Here is a 14,521-nt window from a genome sequence, read left to right as displayed (position 1 = left end):
CACAGGAATCCACAACACTGCTGCTGTGGTCTGAATGTTTGTTCTTCACATAGGATTCCAGAACACTGCAATGAGGGTCTGAATATTTGTCCCTCACACAGGATTCCAGAACATTCCTGCTGTGACCTGAAAATTTGTCCCTCACACAGGAATCCAGAATACTCCTGCTGTGGTCTTAATGTTTCTCCCTCACATAGGATTCCAGAACACTGCTGCTGTTTTCTGAGTGTTTCTCCCTCACATAGGATTCCAGAACACTGCCACCAGCGTCTGAATGTTTGTCACTCACTAGGATTCCAGAATACTGCTACTGGAGTCTGAATGTTTGTCCTTCACATAGGATTCCAGAACAATCCTGCTGTAGTCTGAAAGTTTGTCACTCACATAGGATTCCAGAACAGTGCTGTTGGGTTCTGAGTGTTTGTCCCTCACATAAGACTGCAGGACACTGCTATGAGGGTCTCAATATTTGCCCCTCATGTAGGATTCCAGAAAGCTGTGCTTGGGTCTGAAACTTTGTCCCTCACAAAGGATTCCAGAAAATTACTATGAGGGTCGGAATGTTTGTCCCTCAATAGGATTCCAGAACACTCCTGCTGTGGTCTGAATGTTTCTCCCTCACATAGGATTCCAGAACACTGCTGCTGTGGTCTCAATGTTTGTTCCTCACAAAGGATTCCAGAAAACTCCTCCTGTGGTGTGAATGTTTATCTCTCACATAAGATTCCAAAACACTACTGCTGGGTTCTGAGTGTCCCTCACATAGGACTCCACAACAGGGCTGCTAAGGTCTGAATGTTGGTTCCTCACATAGGATTCCAGAACACTGCTATGAGTGTCTGAATATTTTGAATATTTATCCCTCACATAGGATTGCAGAACACTCCTGCAGTGGTCTGAATATTAGGCCATTACACATGATTCCAGAACACCCCTGCTGTGGTCTGAGTGTTTGTCCCTCACATAGGATTCCAGAACACTGCTGCTAGGTTCTGAGTGTCTGTCCCTCACATAGGATTCCAGAACACTTCTACTAGGGTCTGAATGTTTGTCCCTCACATAGGATTCCAGACCACTCCTGCTGTGGTCTGAATGTTTTCCCTTCACAAAGGATTCCATAACACTGCTGGTGTGGTCTGAATATTTGACCCTCAAATAGGATTCCAGAACATTGCTACGAGGGTCTGAATGTTTGTCCCACACCTAGGATTACAGAACAGTCCTGCTGTGGTCTGAATGTCCCTCACATAGGATTCCAGAACGCTCCTGCTGTGGGCTGAAAGTTTGTCTCTCACATGGGATTCCAGAACACTTCTGCTCTGGTCTGAAGGTTTGTCTGTCACATAGGATTCCAGAACACTGCTGCTGGTGTCTGAATGTCCCTGACATAGGATTGCAGAACACTGCTATGAGGGTCTGAATGTCCCTCACATAGGATTCCAGAACACTCCTTCTGTGGTCTGAATGTTTGTCCCTCACATAGGATTCCAGAGCACTCTTGCTGTGGTCTGAATTTGTCCCTCACATAGGATTCAAGAACACTCCTAAGAAGGTCTAAACGTTTCTCCCTCACAAAGGATTCCAGAACACTCCTGCTGTGGTCTGAATGTTTGTCCCTCACATAGGATTCCAGAACACTGCTGCAGTGGTCTGAATGTTTTTCTGTCACATAGCATTCCATGACACTGCTATGAGGGTCTGAATCTTGGTACCTCACATAGGATTCCAGAACATTGCTACGAGGGTCTGAATATTTGTCCCTCACATAGGATTCCAGAACACTGCTACAAGGGTCTGAATGTTTCTCCCTCACATAGGATTCCAGAACACTCCTGCTGTGGTCTGAATGTTTGTCCCTCACATAGGATTCCAGAACACTCCTGCTGGGGTCTGAATGTTTGTCCCTCACATAGGATTCCAGAACACTGCTGCTATGTTCTGAATGTTTGTCCTTCATAAAGGATTCCTGTACACTCCGGCTCTGGTCTGATTGTTTATTCCTCACATAGGATTCCAGAACACTGCTGCCATTCTCTGAATGTTTGTCCCTCACATAGGATTCCAGAACCCTGCTGCTGGGGTCTGAATGTTTGTCCCTCACCTAGGATTCCAGAACATTGCTGTGAGGTTCTGAATGTATGTCCCTCACATAGGATTCCAGAACATTGATGCTGGGGTCTGAATGTTTGCCCTTGACACAGGATTTCAGAACACTGCTCCTGGGGCCTGAATGTTTGTCCCTCACATAGGATTAGAAAACACTGCTGCTGTTGTCTGGATGTTTGTCACTCACATATAATTCCAGAACACTGCTGCAAGAGTCTGAATGCTTGTCCCTCATCTATTACTCTAGAACACTGCTGCGAGGGTCTGAATGTTTGTTGCCCACATAGGATTCCAGAACATTCCAATTGTGGTCTCAATGTTAACCCTTCACCTAGAATTCCAGAACAATGCTGCGAGGGTCTGAATATTTGTTCCTCACATACGATTCCAGAACACTGCTGCTGGTGTCTCAATGTCTGTCCCTCACATAGGATTCCAGAACACTGCTGCTGGGGTCTGAATGTCTGTCCCTCACATAGGATTGCAGAACACTGCTCCGAGGGTGTGAATGTTTGTCCCTTACTTAGGATGCCAGAACACTGCTGCTGGGGTGTTTGTCCCTCACATAAGATTCCAGACCACTGCTACTGGGGTCTTAACGTCTGTCCCTCACAAAGGATTCCAGAACACAGCTGTGAGGGTCTGAAGGTTTATCCCTCACATAGGACTCCAGTACACTGCTGCAAGGGTCTAAATGTCTGTCCCTCACATAGGATTCTAGAACACTGCTACGAGGGTCTGAATGTTTGTGTTTCACATAGCATTCCAGGACACTGCTGCCATGGTCTGAATGTTCGTCCCTCACATAGGATTCCAGAACACTGCTACGAAGGTCTGCATGTTTGTCCCACACCTGGGATTTCAGAACACTTCTGCTGGTGTCTGAATGTTTGTCCATCACATATGATTCCAGGACACTGCTATGAGGGTCTGAATGTTTGTTCTTCACATAGGATTGCAGAACACTGCTGCTGTAGTCTGAATGTTTGTCCCTCACATAGGATTCCAGAACACTGCTACAAGGGTTTGAATATTTGTCCCTCAAATAGGATTCCAGAACACTTCTGCTGGTGTGTGAATGTTTGTTCCTCACATAGAACTTCAGAACACTGCTACAAGGGTCTGAAAGTTTGTCCCTCACATAGGATTCCAGAACACTGCTGCTGGGGCTTGAATGTCTGTCCATCACATAGGATTCCAGAACAGTGATGCAAGGGTCTGAATGTTTGTCCCTCAAATGGGATCCCAGAACACTGCTGCAAGGGTCTAAATGTCTGTCCCTCACATAAGATTCCAGCACACTGCTATGAGGTTCTGGATGTTTGTCCCTCACATAGGATTCCAGAGCACTCCTGTTGTAATCTGAATGTTTATTCCTCACATAGGATTGCAGAACACTGATACGATGGTCTGAAATTTTGTCCCTCATGCAGGATTCCAGAACACTCCTGCTGTGGCCTGAATGTTGGTTCTTCACATAGGATTCCAGAACATGCCTGCTGAGGTCTGAATGTTTGTCCCTCACAAAGGATTCCAGAACACTACTGTGAGCATCTAAATGTCCATCCCTCACATAAGTTTCCTGCATACTGCTATGAGGTTCTGAATGTTTGTCTCTCACATAGGATTCCAGAGCATTCCTGCTGTAGTCTGGATGTTTCTTCCTCACATAGGATTCCAGAACACTCCTGCTGAGGTCTGAAATTTTGTCCCTCACACAGGATTCCAGAACACTCCTGCTGTGGTCTGATTGTTTATTCCTCACATAGGATTCCAGAACACTGCTACAAGGGTCAGAATGTTAGTCCCTCACATAGGATTCCACAACACTACTGCTGGGGTCTGAATGTGTGTCCCTCATATAGGATTGTAGGACAATCCTGCTGGTGTCTGTTTGTCCCCCACATAGGATTCCTGCTGCTGCTGCTAGAGTCATTGCAACTGTCTGAATGTTTGACCTTCAACAAACGCCAAATGTCCTATCACTTTAGTCTTGTACTCCAGAAATGTGAGCAATAATCTGTGTTGTTTATGAATTACTCTGTCTAAAGTATTTTGTTTTAGCAGCCTAAAGAGACTAAGAAAGCATCACCTGCCCTGGCACCTCATCACCATATTACTGAAGCTATATTAACAGCAGTCACTTTCAGTGGGTACTTCATGCCTGGGAATAAAGGGGAAAAGTTAGAAGGCATAACAAAAGGAAAAAAAAAAAAAAGAAAAAAATACAATTTGTATCAACAGAGCAAGCTTCAGAAGGAGACAAACTTATAATTTTGGATTTTTTCTTAAAACTCTGGAGAATATGCTAGGGGCTCTAATGAATGAAGTAGACAGCATTCAAGTGTAGATAGATGGGTAATGTAATCAGACAGATATCATAAGTAACATCAACATAATGTAGTGATAAAAAAGTGTGGTAAATAACTGAAGAATACCTGTGATGGCTTATTAGTAGACTAGACTCAGCTGTGTAAGGAATCTCTGAACTTGAGGATTTATCAACAGAAACTTCAAAAACTAAAAAAGAAAAGAAACACTGAAAAGAGCAGAAGATGATATCCAAGACTGTGGGACAACAATAAAAGGTGAAACAGAGTAATGAGAATACCAGGAGCAGAAGAAATAGAAGAAACATCTGCAACAGACATGTCTGAGAACTTCCAGTATTAATGTCAGACACCAAACCAAAGATCCAGGAAGCTCCGAGAACACCAGGCAGGATAAATGCCAACAACCTACACTTAGACATATACTTTTCAAACTATATGAAATAAAAGATAAAGGAAAACTCTGAAAGAAACTAGAGGTGGGGCAGAAAACACCTTACCTACAGAGAAACAAAGATAAGAACTGCATTCAACATTGCAGAAAGTGTGAAAGCAAGAAGACAGTGGAATGAAAAATTCAAAATGTTGACAGAAAAAAACCCACCAACCTAAGTTTCTGTACCCACTGAAATCACCCTTCAAAAGTGAAGGAGAAATAAGGCCTTCCTTGGAAAAATAAAAATACAAGAAACTTGTTGCCAGGAGACTTGTCTTGCAAGAAATGTTAAATGAAATTCTTTGGAGGGAAACAAAATATATATAACTGAAACCTGGATCAAAATTTTTTAAAAAGAGCATTAAATAAATAATTGTGGTACAATAAAAACGTATGTATTTATTCTTAATTGATGTGACCAAGAAGTTTATAGATAATAATAAATACACACAGATAGATTATGTATGCTTATACACAAGTGAAATGAGTAACACTAATACAAGGAATGGAATGGAAGGATGGGAGGGAGGAATTGTGGTACAATAAAAACATGTATTTATTCATAATTGATCTGACCAATAAGTTTGTAGATAATAATAAATACACACAGATAGGTTATGTATGCTCATACACAAGTGAAATAGGGAAAAATAATACAAAGAATGGAATGGAAGGATGGGAGGCAGGAATTAGTTGTTTTCTTTGTTAAGCATGTAGTCACCCGTGAAGTGGGATAGTGTTATCTGAAAGTGGACTTGAATTGGTTGTAAATCTATATTGAGGAATTAGGTGTTTTCTTTGTTAAGCAGGTAGTCTTATTTATGGGATAGTAGGATAGTGTTAATTGAAAGTGGATTTGAATTGATTGTAAATGTATATTGCAAATTATATGGCAACTAGTTAAAAAAAGTTTTAGAAAAAGAAGTACATGCTAAGAAAGACAGGGAAAATGTAGTCATCTAAAATCATCAATGAAAACTGCAAAGGGCAGAAAAAGAGTGGTAGACAAAAGAATGAAGACTAAGAATGAATAGAAAACAGTAACAAATATAGTAGATATTAATCCAATGTATCAATAATCACTTTGAATGTTAATGGTATGAATGTACCAATTCAAAGACAGAGATTGTCAGAGTCTATCAAAAGACAGACACACCTTGTTTCACTGCACTTTGCTTTATTGTGTTTTGTGACCATGTTTTTTGAAAGTTTGTGGCCACCCTGCAATAAGCAGGTCTCATTGGCACCATTTTTCCTACAGCATATGCTCACTTCACATCTCTGTGTCACATTTTGGTCATTCTCACAGTATTTTAAGCTTTTTATTATTGTATCTGTTATGGTGATCTGTAATCAGTGATCTTTAATGCTACTATTGTCATTGTTTTGGGAAACATAAATCATACCAGGATAAGACAGCAAACAATTGACAAATGCCTGTGTTCTGACTGCCCCATCAATGGGCCATTTCTCTTTCTCTGTGTCCTTTTCTCAGGCTTCTTTTTATTAATATTAAAATTGGCCAATTAATAACCCTACAATAGACTCTATATGTTCAAGTGAAAGAAGAGTTGCATGTCTGTCACTTTGAACCAAAAGGAAGAAATAATTAAGCTTAGTGAGGAAGGCATGTTGTAAACAAGACAGGCCAGTAGTTAGACCTCATGCAACAAACACTTACCCAAGTTGTGAATGCAAAGGAAGTGTTCTTGAAATAAATTTAAAGTACTACTCCACTGAACACATGAATGATAAAAAGCTAAACAATCTTGCTGCTGTTATGAAGAAAGTTTAATTGTTCTAGATAGAAGATAAAAAAATTCCATTAAGCCTAAGCCTAACTCTCTTTTTTTTTTTCTATTTTCTTGAGATGGAGTTTCTTTCTTCTTGTCCAATCTGGAGTGCAATGGCATGATCTCAGCTCATTGCAATTTCTGCCTCCCAAGTTCAAGCCATCCTCCTGCCTCAGCCTCCCGAGTAGCTGGGATTACAGGCATGTGCCACCATGCCCAGCTATTTTTTTGTATTTTTGGTAGAGACGGGGTTTATCCACATTGGTCAGACTTGTGTCAAACTCCGGACCTCAGCTGATCTGCCCGCCTCGGCCTCCCAAAGTACTGAGATTACAGGCATGACAGCCACCGCACCTGGCCTAACTCTTTTCAATTCTATGAAGGCTCAGAGAGGTGAGGCAGCTGCAGAAGAAAAGTCTGAAGCCAGAAGAGCTTGTTTCATGAGGTTTAAGGAAAAAGTCATCTCCATAACATAAAAGTGCAAGATAAAGCAGCAAGTACTGATGGAAAAGCTGCAGAAAGCTATCTAGAAAATAACTGATTAAGATGGCTACATTAGGCAGATTTGCAATGGAGACAAAAACAGCCTTCTATTAGAAGGAGATGCCATCTAGGACGTTCCCAGCTAGAGAGGAGTTGATGACTGGTTTTAAGGTTTCAAAGGACTTGCTGACTCTTTTGTTAAGGGCTAATGCAGCTGGTGATATTAACTTGAAACCAATGATGATTTACTCTTCTGAAAATCCAAGGGCCCTGAAGAATTATAATAAAACAGCTCTGCCTGTACTCTATGAATGGGAACAAAGCCTGGATGACAGACTGTTTAAAAATATGGTTTACTGAGTATCTTAAGCCCAATGTTGACACCTACTGCTCAAAAAATAAGATTCCTTTCAAAGTATTACCACTACTGACAATGTTCCTGGTACTCAAGGGCTTTTACAGAGATGTATAAAGAGCTGACTATTGTTTTCATGCCTACTAACCCAACATTCATTCTGCTGCCCTTGATCAAAGAATAATTTCAACTTTCAAGTCTTATCACTTAAAAATATATTCCAGAAAGTCATAGCTTCTCTATAAAGTGATTCCTTGATTGATCTGGGCAAAATAATTGAAAACCTACTGGAAACGATTCACCATTCTAGATGCTATTGAGAACATTCATGATTTAAAAAAGATTAAAATAGCAACATTAGAAGTTGGGGCCAGGTGTGGTGGCTCACGCCTGTAATCCCAGCACTTTGGGAGGCCAAAGTGGGTGGATCACAAGGTCAGAAATTTGAGACCAGCCTGGCCAACACAGAGAAACTGTGTCTCTACTAAAAACAAACAAACAAAAATAGCTGTGCCTGGTGGGTGGTGCCGGTAATCCCAAATACTTGGGAGGCTGAGGCAGGAGAATTGCTTGAACCCGGGAGGTGGAGGTTGCAATGAGCTGATATTGCGTCACTGCACTCCATCCCAGGCAAGACTCCATCTCAAAAAAAAAATAAGAGAGAGAGAATTTGGGAAGGTTATTCCAACCCTCACAGATGAAACTGAGGGGTTCACAACTTCTGTGGAGGAAGTAACTGCAGATATAGAGGAAATAACAAGAGCACTAGAATCAGAGACAGAGCCTGAAGATGTGGTGAGACTGCAGCAGCCTCCAGAGAAAACGTGAGTGGATGAGTTGCTCCCATGGATGAGCAAAGAAAATGGTTTCTTGAGATGAAATCTACTCATGGTGAAGACAGTGTACACATTGTTGCGATGACAACAGATTTAGAATAAACTTAGTTTGTACAACAGAAGGAGGGCTTGACAGGATTGAACCCAGTGATTTACAATAATACATAAACTTAGTTAGTACAGCAGTATGAATGTTTGACAGGATTGAATCCAATTTTGAAAGTTCTACTGTGGATAAAAAGCTATCAAACAACATCACATGCTACAGATAATTCTTTCGTGAAAGGGAGAGTCAATTGGCACAGCAAACTTCAATGTTGTCTTATTTTAAGAAATTGCCACAGACACCCCAACCCTCAGCAACCACCACCTTACATTAAAGCAAGACCCTCCATCAGCAAGAAGACTGCAGCTTGGCCAGGTGCAGTGGCTCACACCTGTCATCCCAACAATTTGGGAGGCAAAGGTGGGTGGATTGCTTGAGCCCAGGACATCGAGGAAACATGGCAAAACCCCAGCTCTACAAAAAAAGAAAATACAAAAATTAGCTGGACATGGTGAGATGCACCTACAGTCCCAGCTAGTCAGAAGTCTGAGGTGGGGGTTTGATTGAGCAAGAGGTTGAGGCTGCAATTACTTACTCCAGCCTGGGCCACATAGTAAAACCCTGTCACACACACACACACAAAGATTGCAGCTTGCTGAAGGTCAGATGACTGTTAGCACTTGTTAACAATAAAGTATTTGTAAATTAAGGTACGTACACTTTGTAGACATATGCTATTGCACACTTTATACAGCACAGTATAAACATACCTTTACATGCACTGGGAAACCAAAAGAAATTGTATAACTCACTTTATTGCAGTGGTCTGGAACCAAACCCACATATATCTCTGATGCATGGCCGTCCTGTATTGCACACTTAAAAAAAAATTAAGAGGGTATATTTTAGGTGAAATGGTCATCTCATTTTTTTTTTTTTTTGAGATGGAGTCTCGCTGTGTCACCCAGGCTGGAGTACAGTGGCGTGATCTTGTCTCACTGCAAGCTCTGCCTCCCTGGTTCACACCATCCGCCAGCCTCCCGAGTTGCTGGGACTACAGGCCATTGCTCCCTGTCTCATTTTTTAAAAAGGGTGAGAATGAGAAATATTTGGGGAGTGATGGTCATGTTTACGGCATTATTTGTTGTGATGAGTCCTTGGGTGAATACTTATCTCTAAACTCATTAAGATGTATATATTCGGTGGCACACATCTGTAATCCCAAGACTTTTGGAGGCCGAGGCAGGGGGATCATCTTAGGTCAGGAGTTCGAGACCAGCCTGGCCAACATGGTGAAACCCTGTCTCTACTAAAAAAATTAAAAAAAATTAGCCAGGTGGGGGGGCACACTCCAGTGATCCCAGCTGTTGAAGAGGCTGAGGCATGAGCATTGCTTGAATCCGGGAGGCAGAGGTTGCAGTGAGCTGAGATAGTGTCACTGCACAGCAGCCTGGGCAACAACAGAAAAACCTCCATCACACACACACACACACACACACAGAGCATATATTAAGTATGTGTAATTTTTGTATGTCAATCACACCTTAATTTAATTTTATTTATTTTTTTGAGATGGAGTCTCCCTCTGTCACTCAGGCTGGAGTGCAGTGGGGCAATCTCAGCTCACTGCAAGCTCCGCCTCCCAAGTTCACACAATTCTCCTGCCTCAACCTCTGGAGTAGGTGGAACTACAGGCACCCACCACCATATCCAGCTAATTTTTTGTATTTTTAGTAGATACGGCACTTCACCGTGTTAGCCTGGATGGTCTCGATCTCCTGACGTGATCTGCCTGCCTCAGCCTCCCAAAGTGCGGTGATTACAAGTGTGAATCACTGCACCCAAGCAATTCTTACTTTTTTGAGACAGAGTCTCACTCTGTCACCCAGGCTGTAATGCAGTGGCAGTATCTTGGCTCGCTGCAACCTCTGCCTCCCAGGTTCAAGCAATTCTCCTGCCTCAGGCTCCCAAGTAGCTGGGACTACAGATGCATGCTATCACACCTGGCTAATTTTTTTGATTTTTAATAGAGATGGGGTTTCACCACGTTGGCCAGACTGGTCTCAAACTCCTGACATCATGTGATCTGCCGACCTCAGCCTCCCAAAGTGCTAGGATTACAGGCATAAGCCACTGCACCTAGCAATTTTTAAATATACATAATTAAAAATTAATGAAAAACAGGTATTTGAAAGTTTCTGTTTTGGTATATGTTTATTATTCTTTATGTCAGGTTTCTGTGTCAATACACTTAGGAGATCATAGTTTCTAAATTGAAATACATATAAATATGTCTGAATTTCTTTCTTTTTTCCTTTTCTTGATATGGATTCTTATTCTGCCACCCAGGCTGGAGTGCAGTGGGACAATCTCAGCTCACTGCAACCTCTGCCTCCCAGATTCAAGTGATTCTCCTGCCTCACCCTCCAAAGTAGCTGATATTACAGGCACCCATCACCACACCCAGCTAACTGTTATATTTTTTTTCTATTTTTAGTAAAGACAGTGTTTCACCATGTTGGCCAGGCTGAACTCTAACTCCTGATCTCAGATGATCTGCCCACTTTGGCAGCCTGAAGTGCTGGAATTACAGCTGTGAGCCACTGTTCCTGGCCTGGAATTTTTTTCTAAAGTATACATTTCTGAATTAAGAATGCTTAAAATATTATAAAAACAGAAGCACTATTCATTATGTGTTTCAGTAATCACCTTTATTAAAAACAACACAATTATATTACAATAGGACAAAAATGTTTAAGCAAATGAAAACAAAACCATGACATACCCAAACACAGGAGGAGGCAATAAAGGCAGTGCTAAAAGGAATCTTACAGCTGCAGATGCTTAAGTTAAAAAGAAGAAAGATATCAAACCCATGCTAAAGGGAAGCTTACAGCTGCACATGCTTAAAAAGAAGAAAGATCTCAAACACATGCAAAGGGAAGCTTACAGCTGCAGATGCTTATATGAAAAAGAAGAAAGATCTCAAACCCATGCTAAAGGGAAGCTTATAGATGTAGGTGTTTAAATTAAAAAGAAGAAAGATCTCAAATCAATAACCTAACGTTACACCTGAAGGGAAAAAAAAATGACAAACCAAACAAAAGGAAGAAAATAACAGATTAGAGCAGAGACAAGCAGAATAAGACCAGAAAAAAAGGAAAAAAAATAACACTGAGTTTGTTTTTTTAAAGATCAATAAAAATTTTAAAACTCATAGGTATATTAAGAAAAAAAGAGAAATCTCAAATACTAAAATCATAAATAAAACAAGTGACAGTACAACAGATGCTACAGAAATGAAAAAGATTACAAGAGACTAATGTGAGCAACCATATGCCACAAAACTAGGCAACCTAGAATACATTTATAAATTCCTAGAAACACAAACCGCCATACTGCATCACGGAGAAATAAAAAATCCAAAGAGACCTGTAACTAGTAAGAAGATTCAACCAGTAATCAAAACCCCCCCAAAAAAAGAAAACTCCAGGTCCAGATAACTTCATTGGAGAATTTTACCAAATATTTCAAGAAGAATTAATGCCAATCCTCTGCAAAATATTCCAAAAATGTTCAAAAAATAGGAGGAGACATTCCAATCCATTCTATCAGGTCAACATTTATCTGGTTCCAGAGCCAGATGAACATCTTTCCTAATAAAAACACTCAAAGAATTAGTAATATATTGAAACTCCTCAGTAAATAATAATCATACATGAAAAGCTCACAGCTAACATCATACTCAATGGTGAAAACCTAAAAACTTTCCCTCTAGGATCAGGAATAAGATAGCAACATCTACTCCTGCCACTTCTATTCATAAAAGTACTGGAATTTCTACTCAGAATAGTTAGGCAAGAGAAAGAAATAAAAAGCATGCAAATTGGAAAGGAACAAGTACAAAATTTTGTTCACAGACAACAGGATGTAATGTGTAAAAATCCTGAAATTCCACAAAATACTGGTAGAATAATGAAATTCAACAAAGTTTCAGGATACAGTAACACACAGAAGTCAGTTGCATTTCTATAAATTAACAATGAACAATCTGCAAATAAAATTTTAAAAAGAGAGGACAGGTGTGGTGGCTCATGCTTGTAATCCCAGCACTTTGGGAGGCCAAGGCAGGTGGGTCACCTGAGGTCAGGAGTTCGTGACCAGCTGGGCCAAGCCCATCTTGAATATAAATAGTAAAACTCTGTCTCTATTAAAAATACAAAAATTAGCTGGGGGTAGTGGCAGACACCTGCAGTCCCAGCTACTTGGGAGGCTGAGGCAGGAGAATTGATTGAACTTGGAAGGTGGAGGTTGCAGTCAGCTGAGATTGTGCCACTGTGCTCCAGCCTAGGAAACAGAGTGAGACGCCATCTCAAAAAAAGGAAAGAATGGAAATAAAGAGAAAGAAAAGAAAGAAAAAGAAAACAAAAGAAAAGAAATTTTTAAAAAGAATGACATTTGGCCAGGCACAGTGGCTCATGCCTGCAATCCCAGCACTTTGGGAGGCCAAAGCAGGCAGATCACCTGAGGTCACAAGTTCAAGACTAGCCTGGTCAACATGGAGAAACCCTGTCTCTACTAAAAATACCAAAAAATTAGCTGGGCGTGGTCATGTGCACCTGTGATCCCAGCTACTTGAGAGGCTGAGGTTGGAGAATCTCTTGAATAAGGAAAGTAGAGGTTGCGGTGAGCTGAAATAGCGCCACTGCACTCCAGTCTGGGAAACAGAGCAAGACTCCATCTCAAAAAAATAAGAATTACATTTACAACAGCATTTTATACATTAGAAATTAGCTTAACCAAGAGGGCCAAAGATTTGAACACAGGAAATTACAAAACACTGTTGAAAGAGATTAAACACAAATAAATGAAATGAAAAGCTGGGTTTGCAGATTAGATGATTTCATCTTGGAATGATGTCAACACTACTTGACGTGACCTAGATTCAATACAATCCTTATAAAGATTCTAATGACGTTTTTGATAAACAGAAAAACCTATTCTAAAATTCATATGGAATCTCCAGCTCCCATGAATAGGCAAATCAATCTTGAAACAGAACAAAATTAAAGGTCTTTTAAACAGAACAAAATTAAATTAAAACAATTACAAAACTGCAATAAGCCAAAAAAATGTGGTCATGGCATAGACACACTTGACACAGTTGTGGACCAACACAACAGAGACTGCAGAAACCAACCCTGGCATATATGGTCCGATGATCTTCCACAAGGAAGTCAAGATCACTCAATGGTGAAGGACAGTTTCTTCAACAGATGGTGTTGGGAAAATTGTATATCCACATGCAAAACAATGAAGTTGGACTTTTACCTTACACCACGTTATAATTAATTCGAAGTGAATTATAAACCTAAATGTAAAACTAGAACTATCAAACTCCTAGGGAAAACAAATTTGGAAAATGCTTTATTTTATTATTATTATTATTATTTTTTGAGACGGAGTCTTGTTGTCTCCCAGGCTGAAGTGCAGTGGTGCAATCTTGGCTCACTGCAAGCTCTGCCTCCTGGGTTCTCACCATTCTCCTGCCTCAGCCTCCCCAGGAGCTGGGACTACAGGTGCCTGCCACCACACCCAGCTAATTTTTTGTATTTTTAGTGGAGATGGGGTTTCACCATGTTAGCCAGAATGGTCTCGATCTCCTGACCTCGTGATCCTCCCGCCTTGGCCTCCCAAAGTGCTGGGATTACAGGCGTGAGCCACTGTGCCTGGCTGGAAAATGCTTTATGAAAGTGAATTTGTTGGCCGGGCGCGGTGGCTCAAGCCTGTAATCCCAGCACTTTGGGAGGCCGAGGTGGGCGGATCACGAGGTCAGGAGATCGAGACCATCCTGGCTAACACGGTGAAACCCCATCTCTACTGAAAAATACAAAAAAATTAGCCGGGCGAGGTGGCGGGTGCCTGTAGTCCCAGCTACGCGGGAGGCTGAGGCAGGAGAATGGCGTGAACCCCAGGGGACGGAGACTGCAGTGAGCCGAGATCGCGCCACTGCACTCCAGCCTGGGTGAAAGAGCGAGACTCCTTCTCAAAAAAAAAAAAAAAAAAAAAAAAAAAAAGAAAGTGAATTTGTCAATAATTTTTAGGATATGACATTAAAATTTCAGGCAGTAAAAGC

The sequence above is a fragment of the Symphalangus syndactylus genome, chromosome Y (assembly GCF_028878055.3).
Source record: "Symphalangus syndactylus isolate Jambi chromosome Y, NHGRI_mSymSyn1-v2.1_pri, whole genome shotgun sequence".
Classification (NCBI taxonomy): domain Eukaryota; kingdom Metazoa; phylum Chordata; class Mammalia; order Primates; family Hylobatidae; genus Symphalangus; species Symphalangus syndactylus.
The sequence above is the reverse complement of the archived record's forward strand: the minus strand, read 5'-3'. Positions refer to the sequence as shown.